This window comes from Corvus brachyrhynchos, unplaced genomic scaffold (assembly GCF_000691975.1).
Source record: "Corvus brachyrhynchos isolate BGI_N302 unplaced genomic scaffold, ASM69197v1 scaffold547, whole genome shotgun sequence".
NCBI classification, from domain to species: Eukaryota; Metazoa; Chordata; class Aves; order Passeriformes; family Corvidae; genus Corvus; species Corvus brachyrhynchos.
In genome coordinates this window covers 1,128,418-1,139,202 of record NW_008239104.1, presented here as the reverse complement: position 1 = coordinate 1,139,202, position 10,785 = coordinate 1,128,418, and positions in this window count along the sequence as shown.

The window sequence follows — 10,785 nt, the reverse complement described above, 5'->3', positions numbered from 1 at the left end:
GCCTGACAGCCGAGAAGGCTGGCACTGGGTTTGTGTTTGCTGTTACTGCCATAGTTGTTGTTTTTGTTTGACTGGTTATATACATATATATATATATATATATAGTAAAGAACTGTTATTCCTATTTTCCCACATCTTCGCCTAAAGGCTCTTGATTTCAAAATATAATAACTTGGAGGGAAAAGGGGTTATATCTGCCACTTCAAGGGGGGCCTCTGCCTTCCTTAGCAGACACCTGTCTTTCAAAACCGAGACAGATGCTAATGTGATCTGCAAAACGTACTTGTGTATTAGAGTTTGATACAGAGCACTGTGATATGATTCAACAGAGCATTCAAATGTGCGCTACATTTGTGCATCCAAGTTGCCAACATGGAGCAAGTATTTAGGTGTTTAACTGGACCACAGCAAAGAGACCACTGCCTTGTAAAATAAGCTCTGACAGGCCACATATTTTAACTGGAAGAGCAACATACTGTGGTAATTTTGAAACAACTGGAGCAAAACTTTCAAGTATCTCAGGACAAGCAAACATAATGAAGTTTAGCTTTGTTTTTTATTAAGCAGAAACCAGGAATCATTCCAACAGACACTTTGGAGAATGTGCCAAAAATACATAGTAATGATAATATATGTGGTAAGCTTAAAAAATAAAATTGAATTTAATCATGCTATTCAGCCTTCTCTTTTCAAAGATTACTCTCACATCTTAGTGTTGCAAATTATAGTTTATATCATTCAACTAGTATAAAAAGAATTAAGGTAGACATTGTTGCTGTAAATATTGTCATTAAGATTCTAAACAATAAAGTGTTTCTTAAAACCATAGACCATAAGAGGGATGAAGAAATGTGCTGCTGAAATGGCTTAGTAAGAACCCCAGTTTTTCTGTTTGCTTTTAACACAAAATACCAAAACGCTAAAACAGCTTCTTGAAAGTTAACACATGGAAATTCACTGCTTAGGAACAAAGGGATAGATAGACTGTACAGCTGGGCTGTTTCCACTGCCTTGTTTATGTGAGGAAACCTTCAGTCAACTTACCAAACTACCTTAAGTCATCATGCTTAATATTGTCTTTAAAACCTTTAGTCCTACAGTGACTGACTAGAATATCTAGAGTGAAATAGGACTGTGTTCTGTGGGTGTCTATTTCTTTCAACCATACACTGCCTGCAGCCTTTTTCAGCAGAAATAATGCCCTAGACTTAGCAAGAATCTCACCTTTCCCTTCTGATTCTCTTTTTGTAGTCTCTTAAACAAGGAATCAGTTTTGACATCTCTATGTCTTACTGTAAGTGCCACAGATTTTAGTGTGCTTTAATGCATCGGGTCTTATGTTTACAGGATTACACTAGAAGCCCAGCTTTTCTTTTAATGAGAACGTCTTTAAAAAACAGTCTAGGGAAGGTCAAAAGTAGAAGATAGTTACAAAAAAAATTAAATACTGCTATACTGAGTCAGAAAATTGAATTTTTTTCCTGAGAACTAACTCAAAATCTGTGAACATCTGGGGTTGGGATGTGTGCCAAATAGACAAACTGCATTTACCCAAGGAAGTTTATGAGTAGTGTCTTTAACATGAAACCCAACACGAGGTGTGTCACTGTGGTAGGCTTACTGACCATCACCACTTGTGTCAGGGACAACATAAAACATGTCACCAAGCAACGTGGTAAAAGCCCTGATCTGTTCATGTAGCTTTTCCTGAAAAGAGCTAGGCTGGGGCCTCCTGGTATCTCCCTGCTTCTCATATTTGCTCAGGGCTTGGGCAGATGCTCAGATTTGGATGCAATGATTTAAATTTTGCTATCATTATGCATTCATCTTCTTTTCTGCAAGGATTAGCAAAAATTGTGTCTTTGTCCCAGTATGTTACTGTTTAAGACTTGTGAAGCAGAGCTGTTTGTTTAGGCACCTCTAAAATTCCTCCCCTGCGCCACATCTTAACTATATAACACAGTAGTCCAAAGGTTTGTCAAGTATTTTACAGTTATCAAACTCTGATGTGATAGAAAATTACTCCATACTCTGCAGATCAGCGTTATTCACAGCTTGCTGTTTGCGGTGCTGAAAGAGAAGTTTATTACTCCCAAGTTCACAGTAAATCTTCTTTGGTCCTATAACAATCAACAGTATCATGCTATCGGAAGAAGCTTTTGACTAAAACTGTAATCACTTGTCTTCTCTATGTAGACATTACTCATTTTTAGGACGGTCTTACAACATGTGACTGGTTAAAAGTAGTTTTGCTTCCTCCTTATTGTATCCTTCAAAGGGTTTTCTGGAAAACACAGGGAGATTTGCTTGCCAGAAGAGTGTCTTTCATTAACTGATGTGTCTCTGAGCTGCATCTCCAATATCAAGCTATGAATTATAACCTGAATGTAAGTGGCTCCAAACTGAACAAAAAATGTTAACAAAAATGCCTGCAGAGATGAAGCAAATGCTGAGGAAAAGATTTAGTTACTGCTGTTCATGGTATTCTGCTGCATTGTAACCCAATTTCAAAATTAGAGGAAATGTAAAGAATTAAACAAGATGGAATACTAGGTCATATTAATAGACAATATTAAGACATTTACATCTTGGAAATTACATAAACTAGCTATGTGTTAGTCATCTTTAGGCATTTGCAGCAGAAAAAGTGCCACAGAAGGTGTTAATGATGTTCAAAAACAGGGGAAGTGAGAGTCTGACACTGTGGCGGTATCTGTTAAGAGTTACTGGTGGTCAAAGGACATGGCATTTGACCATGCTGAGGCAGGCCTGATCTAGTAGCTCTGTTATTTACAAACCATTCTTTTGTTGTTAAGTGCTATTAAGGCCTATAAGGCACAACACGTTTCTTGGACAGACAAGGTTAAAGAATTCAGATTTAGAGAGCTGAAACAACACCAGGAGAAAAGTAACATAGTCAGGAGAATAAAAACTCAAAAGACTTCTCAAAATTGATTCTAAAGGCTTTATTTCAAGACTGTAACAGTGGTGCTATTAACAAACCAAAGCAAAGGGATGGAATTTGCAGGAAGTCTCTTTTACATATCTCTGTTTCCTTCATTATTCTTCCATTCAGTAGGATGCTTTTGACTCATTCCCCTGAGTAGAACTAATCATCAAGACAATTAAAGCATGAGACTTCTTCCCAAAATATGATAGTGACTAGCTTTTGTTCCTTTTAGTGTGGGATTCCAACATGCCAGGTTTTCTCATCTAAGTATCAGGAATGATCCTTGGTTTTTTCTTTATACCAGACCCTTACACTTTTATTTTCAGTGGGAACACAAGCCATTTTGATTTAAAAGCCTCTGCCAAAAGTGATTAGACTCTTATCTCTACCCTAAGTTTCAGTCATATGGAACTACCACCCATTTGAGACTGCCAGAGGTGTTCATCCTTGGATACCACAGCAAGTTTCACTACAAAAATCAAGTCATTCAGGAAAGAAAACTGCCAGTTATTAGTAGTTTGGTTTCCTCTCAAATACAAGCAACACCATTCCCCAGCTGCTCCCCAGCACAACAGGAAAAGAGGAACTGGCTGAGGTGTAGCGAAACAAGAGAGCTGCTCTGGGGAGGTGAGAGAAGAGAGGCTGAGAACAACTAGCCAACAATTCTGTAAATTAAGAAGCCATTTCAGTACCACAAGGACACATTAACTCCTAGACTCCCCAGTTCTCACAATTACAGACGGATATTCCTACTTGTGACTATAGCTATCCTGGTAGCACCACGATACATTGTTCAACATGTAGTTAGAAGTCACCCTTGAAGCTGAGAGAAAGTTCACAAGTAGTGCAGCCAGAGGCTAGTTCAGATTTTTTTTCCTGACAGGAAGATTTATGTTAATATATATTCCTTACCATTATAGCCAAGCACTTCAGAAATACAAATGAAAACTCTTTGTTTTCCTCGTCCAGGTGATAGTAACTGACTGTCCAGGAGAATAGGGGGAACCTGTAGTGCAGAGAAATGCAATGGCAGATGTTGAGTTCCCAGTTAGCTGGCTCTTTGAGCTGGGCCACGCTGCTGCCCAATGGGTCTTCTCCCAGACACTTCATGTCTTGAACACGAACATTCTATTTCAAGTATTTGATGGGCAGTTTTTGTGATAACTTATTTGCTTAAGTTCTCCAAGGTGTTTAAGCACTGAGTTTTCTGATTTGCAGATAGGAAAAAAAAAGTCTCTTTTAAGTTTTTCCTTACGACTCAAGCCAAAGTACCACTCTCCTTGACCATGCATAATTTCAAGAGGTCCATAAACCACCAAAGACCTTGAAAGTTCAAGAGAAAAGACCGAAGGAATTTCAAGGGGCAGCTTGCACCTGCTGAAATGTTCTTGCAAAAGCTGTAGTTTCAAAGCATAGTAATAACTCATATTTTCTTAATTTTACTCTGGTACCCTCACAACATCATCCCCCCATGTGTTCCATAATTCATTGGGTTTCAGAATGAATGACAAAAAAAGTATGACATCAACAACACAACAATGGCAGGAGACAAATATCAGTAACCTTTACAAATGTGGACAAGGCAAAAGAGGACAATCTAGTCCTTAAAGAGACATTCATAAATAGTCTACGGACAGCCTTTATGTCACTCAAGTATAATGGCAAGAGATTTGAACAAAAAGTAAACACCTTGAAAAATATAAAGTGCTGAAACAAAATCAGGTGTTACATCTCAGCAAATATATGCCTTAAGCATTTCATAATGTCTCTCTTTTTTCTTGAGATCATAGCTGGTTGAATCACAGAGTATCTCACGCTTAGAGGGGCCCAGCTTCTCCTTAAGTTCAGCTCCCTGCTTCTTGCGGGACTACCTAAAGCTAAATCATATGACTAAGGACATCATTCAGACACTCCTTGAACTGTGCCAGGCTTGGTGCTGTGATCACTTACCTTGGGAGCCTGCTCCATTGATTAAATGTCGGGGTCCCTTCCTCCCCTGCCGTGTAGCCCTGGGAGAGGGGCCCTGAGGGCACAGACACGGGGTTTCCCTGCCCCTGCTCAGCCTCGTTCCCATTGGTTGGTTTGTGTTCCCTGCGCGGGCAGAAGGACCCTTGGTCCCGTGACTGGAACAGTTCCTCGGCAGAGCTCCGGCCATGCGGCTGGAGAAATAAACATCTCTGAAACACCTACCAAGAATCTGTCCATATATATTTCTTTTCCATGGGCCTCGTTGTCTGATACACGTGTTGCAGTATCCCCACTGTAACAATTAATCACCCTTTCAGTGAAGAAACTTTTCCAAATGTTCAACCTCAACCTGCCTGACACAGCTTCATTCCTTTTCCTCATTTCCTACCACTAGTCACCAGACAGAAGAGAACAGCAATTTGCCTTCCACTGCTCCCCTTGAGGAAGTTGTACACTGTGATGGGGTTACTCCTCAGCCTTCTCTTCTTCAAGCTGAGAAAAGCAAGTGACTTGAAATTTTCCTCATATATTTTGCCCCTGAAATCTTTCACCATCTTAGTCGCTCTCCTCTAGTCTATCCATATCTCTGTGTACAGCCACTCTACCCTCAAGGGAGTCTACAGCTGCTCTTAGATTAGTATCATTTACAAATAAATGTACATTTGATTTCTGTATTCTGATTATAAAAACAATAAAGAGCACTGGTCCTAAAATTGACTCCTGAGTAGTAGCACTGGTGACTGGTCACCACCCTCATGTAACCTCACATAACTCTGAGCCAGTCCCATCAGTAATTTGTTCACTTAACATATTATGGGCTTGTCTAGATGTGTGTTAAGCATTATGTCCAGAATTATATTATGAGAGTCAGTATCAAAATTTTTGCTAAAATCCAAAAGTCCCAGATATACTGACTTCCCTTGCTCAATTAGTTGGGTGACCTCGTCATAGAAGGAAATTAAGTTGGTTAAGCAGGACTTCCCTGGTGTGAACTCTTGCTGGCTATGACCAATGATTGTGTTATTTCTCAAGTGTTTTCCAACTACCCCCAGAATAACCTTCTCCATAATTTTACCAGGCAGTGAATTGAGACTGACAGGCCTGTATTATCAGGGTCTTCCTTCTTTCCCTTCTTGAAATTGGGACAATGTTTGCCAGCTTCCAGTTGACTGGGACCTCTCCAGACTCCCAAGTCACTTGAAAAATAATGGAGAGAGGTCCTGCAATGACATCAGTCAGCTCTTTTGGTACCCCGGGATGAATCCCATCAGGCCCCATAGATTTATGCACATCCAGCTGGAGCAGCATGTCTTGAACAAACTCAGGGTCAGCTGGAAGATTATCATCCCCCCAGTCAGTCTTTCAACACAGGGCTCTGGGGTTCCCAGAGCACATAATCAGTGTCGAAGACAGAGGCAAAGAAGGTATTAAAAATCTCTGTTGTGTGTATGTCCCTATTTGTGAGGAGTCTGACCTCATCAAGCAACACACCAGCATCATCTCTGATCTTCCTTTTGTTGTTAAAATGTTTTTAGAAGCCCTTTTGTTTGTCATTTATAGTGCTGGCCAGATTGAGGTCTAATGGAGTTTTGTCCCCATTAATTTTCTCCCTATAATAGTGAAGATCTGCACAGATCAGATAGCCCTTAGACCTTGTCCCAGAGATCTCAGGATGCAAAATTCTTGTGGGAAAATCAGAGAATGTAAAAAGTCTCACTTTTAAACCCTCAAGTGATATCTTTCTCTAATAGAAAGTTACTATATCATCTTTAGCCCATTGTAGAGACAGTAGACTGAACCTCTTGCAACTCGTGTTTCCAGTCATTCAGTTGGGTTTGTAGCTCTTCTCTGAAATCTCCCTATTGTCTAATTTTCTAGTATTCACACACACACACACACACGCACACAAAAAAAAAAATAGACGTGCAAGATGAAACTCTGATATTTATGGACAAGAAACCCCAAATGCCAGTAGATTTTCAAAAGAATGTCCTTTTAGTTCCTACACCAAAGAAGGCTCTAGTCTTTGCAGGTATTCATGAACTGTGACTTCTTTCCACAGAAGCTGTTTCCGCATTACTCCAAATCCTGCTCTTCTGTCATAAGGTATAGTCCTGGTTTGAAAAGCTATTACTTGCATTTCACTATATAAAATGCACATTGTTTAGTTGCATCCAACTTAGCAAGACTTCAAGACCATGCAGTCTCCAACACTTTTATGGTTTCTGCCAGATGACTATCTCAGAATACCAAACCAATAAACAGCTGCTGTCTGAACTTGCAAAGTCCAGCATCCTATTTCATGATGATTTCTAAAATACTTTGATTTCAAACCTTTTGTTTTACAGCATGTACGTAGTAAAGATTGCACAGGTACAAAAGTAAAACTCATACGGTTCACCTTTAAACCAAGCCAGATTCTCATAATTTCTAGTGTGGTCTCTCTGTGCACAGAGATATACTTTGCCTGGATACACTTTGGTCAATTTTTTGTGAGTCTGAAACTGAACTGCAAGAGATTTTTAGAAGTACTCAGAGTAATGTACCCATGTGTGCAACCGTGGCTTAAGCTGACACTGATGATGCAAAGGTCCATGATTCAAATTTCATTGCAATAATGACAGACAGTGTTGTATAAATGCTCCCCACCCCCAATTTGCCCACCAGCATGTTCTTATGGGGAACAGTGTAGGAAATTCCAATGACAAGTAAACACATGCATCTCCGTCACCAAAGAGACTTCAGAAAAAGTCTGCTTGGGTGGATGAAGACAAAGAGACTCTTCACTTTCCAGGACAATGAAGACTTCAGCTTACTAAAACAAAAAGCATATCTGACCTACACTTGAGGAAAGAAATGCAATATATAATGCTAAGGCAGACACTATCCTCAAAGCAAAAAGAACAAGGCTATTTTATTCACCTTGAGAAAAATACCAGATCTATAAAAGAACAACAGACTGTCACAAAATATAAGAAAGGAAACTAGAATATAAGCCAGGAAAAAATATCTAAAATCACCTTGAAAATTGAAACCTTAAAAAAACAAGCAAACGCAAAACTTGCAATACTGGTCTTGCAAACCTACTTACAAAGAGAAACTAAGGTTATCAAACATCTGCCTGCCTAGCAGAGATTCTAGCTATCAATACCTATTTTTCTTCTGCATAAATAAAAGCTCTACATCTATTTCCCTGCTTCTATACCTGTATGTCAGTGCTTCAGTAAATGTATTATATTTAATAAAATTTTTATCATTTGCCTATGTTTTACCTGTGCTAAATAACACAAGGAAGATAAGGCATTTTCCATGCAATCATCTGCATAGTTCTCTGTATGTTACATTAATTGTTATCTGCTAGACAGGTTATTAAACATTATATAGCATTATGAATAATAAATTGCCACTTTGCAATATATATTAGAAATAAAAAGTTGTTTCAAGCTTCAATGTTTTGCTAGTGAAAAAAAAAAAGAATACCTGAAAAAAACCAAATGTGCCTGTAAATGTGGAAACATGATCTTTTCAGTTAAAGGCATGCTGAAAAAAACAAAACTGAACGGTAGTGGAGATACACCATCATTTTAAATTTCATCTGCCACTAAGCCACTGCAGTAGATTAATTTGTTGAGAGAAACTGTAAAGAGAGTAAACTTTAATTAAGAGTGACAAAAGGTGGTTACAATTGGATCACAGTCAGGAGAGCCTTCTTAGTACAAAGTAAAGGCAAAAAGTTAGGTTAATATTAAAGGGATTTATTAAATCTATACCACAATACAGCAGTCAATATTTATTCTGTATTATTAAAGCAAATATTGAATTTCTTGAGAGATGTAGAAATAGCAAATGCCTCCAAACAGAGGCAGTTTTAAAGGAAAGTACAAGTTTTTTATCACTATATTTTTTCTTGTATAAATGTTTACTATAAGAAACTATCTTATAATGTCAGTTTAAGAAACACTGGCAACTCTGAGGTACGGAATAAACTTTTGCCAGTAACAATGAGATTAAAAGATGACAGCAGATTTTTTTAGCTGGGAGGTTTCCTGGGACCCAGAGTTAGGAAAGGATGTGCAGTTAAGACAGCATTAGACCACAAATATAACTTTGCATTGATATTTAAGTCTCAAAGTCAGTGGATGTAATCTGAAGCATTAGTATCAAAATCACTACAGGAAATCACTAGCAAGACTAAAGCATCAATTCTGACTGCACCTGTAAAGAGACTATACATTACTCCGTATCTGGACAACATTTTCAGAAGCAAGCAGAAAATCAGCCTCCTAGAACGGAAATCATATATGAAAAGAGGTGAGAACTGAAAATTAAAAGCATGACCAGTTATAATTAAAACCCTGAAGAAGGTTTAAATTTGATTTTCAATTGTAAATGGGCTACTTCTATTCTCTTGGGTCCCTTGCTATTCATCTTCTGATGATGCCTCTGAATACAAACCTGAGTGTTTCTCTTGACCTTCATAACTTGTCAATAAAGTAAGACATTTTCACAGACAGAGCAGAACATCCTGTCCTGCCAAAAGAAAATCCCAAGTAAATTAAAGGATTGAAAATGTGGCTCCAAGCCAGAGACAAAACCCTTATTTACCACAATTGGACAAAAACTCACTCCAGCTGAACAGAGATACTCAAGCACAGCATCTATCAAGCCATTGCATGCCTTTTCTATGCATTGGGAAGAAAGAAGTGTTTGGATACTCTTTTTAGTTTTATGTGGTTTCTGGTGTTATTGGAGGTATATCCTCAGTCACTGAAGGGCAGGGAGAAAGTTGTGTTTCCTACAAAGTTCTCCATGACACAGCAGGTCTTGCTGAAGAAAAGAGAATGTCACAAGTCCAGTACCAGCTACTCACCAGAAACTTACGTGAATCACACAACATGTTGTAACAACAAATTATCTGAAAGTCAAGATGCTCATAATAATTTTATGGTGTCCAGCCTGCAGTGGACCTGCAGACCACTCCTGATTTTTGTTCTTTTAGCAAAAACCAGATAGATTTTCAAAGACACCTATGAATCACTCATTCTCTTCCTCCTACAACTTCTTAACTAGAAACTGGACAAACTAAAAAGGATCAAATGTCCAGATATCCATACCCATTCAGCAGCCCTGAAGCTTCCAGCAAAAATGTTTGGAAAAGATAATTGGAAAAGCTACTATTTTCTTCTATGTTGTGTGTTAAGGATGTATCTTTTTCTCAGATGCTGGTATTTTTGCTAAGATTTATACCTATTTAAATTTGCCCCAAGATCTTCTGAAATATGTATTTACCAGCTTGATACCAGTGTCTTCATCTTCAGCAAAAGATCCAATCACTTCTTGTAAGGGTATTACTTTTCTTATCTAACTGTGGTTTTGAAAAAAATATTCATCACCTGAGAGTTTACAACTTCAGCCTTATCCAAAAAATCTGGAAAATACTCCCTAAATAAACTTCATTGTGTTTTATTTTGTTTTTAATTCAAACTAAATATTAAAATGAATCCCAAAAAGACTTGAGCATCCACTACAGTCATTTCCCCATGCACTCATTTCCACTGTAATCTTCTGTTCACTGTTAATAGAAAGGCTTCACATCTCCAGTAAAAAAAAAACTGCATTTTGTTAATATTCCATCTTACCTTGATTACTATTGAAGCATTATAAGGATTATAAGGATGCATTTTGAATGTGCATGAAGTGCACTAAAACATCTGATCTAAAAGTGAGTGCACATACATACTGAAACTTTCAGCTATGCAATTTACCAGATGTCAAGGGAGAAATATTATTTCAGAATATTCACTGAAATATCCCAAACCACTTTCCAATGCAATTTAGGCTGAACTACAACAATAGCTTCAGGGGCT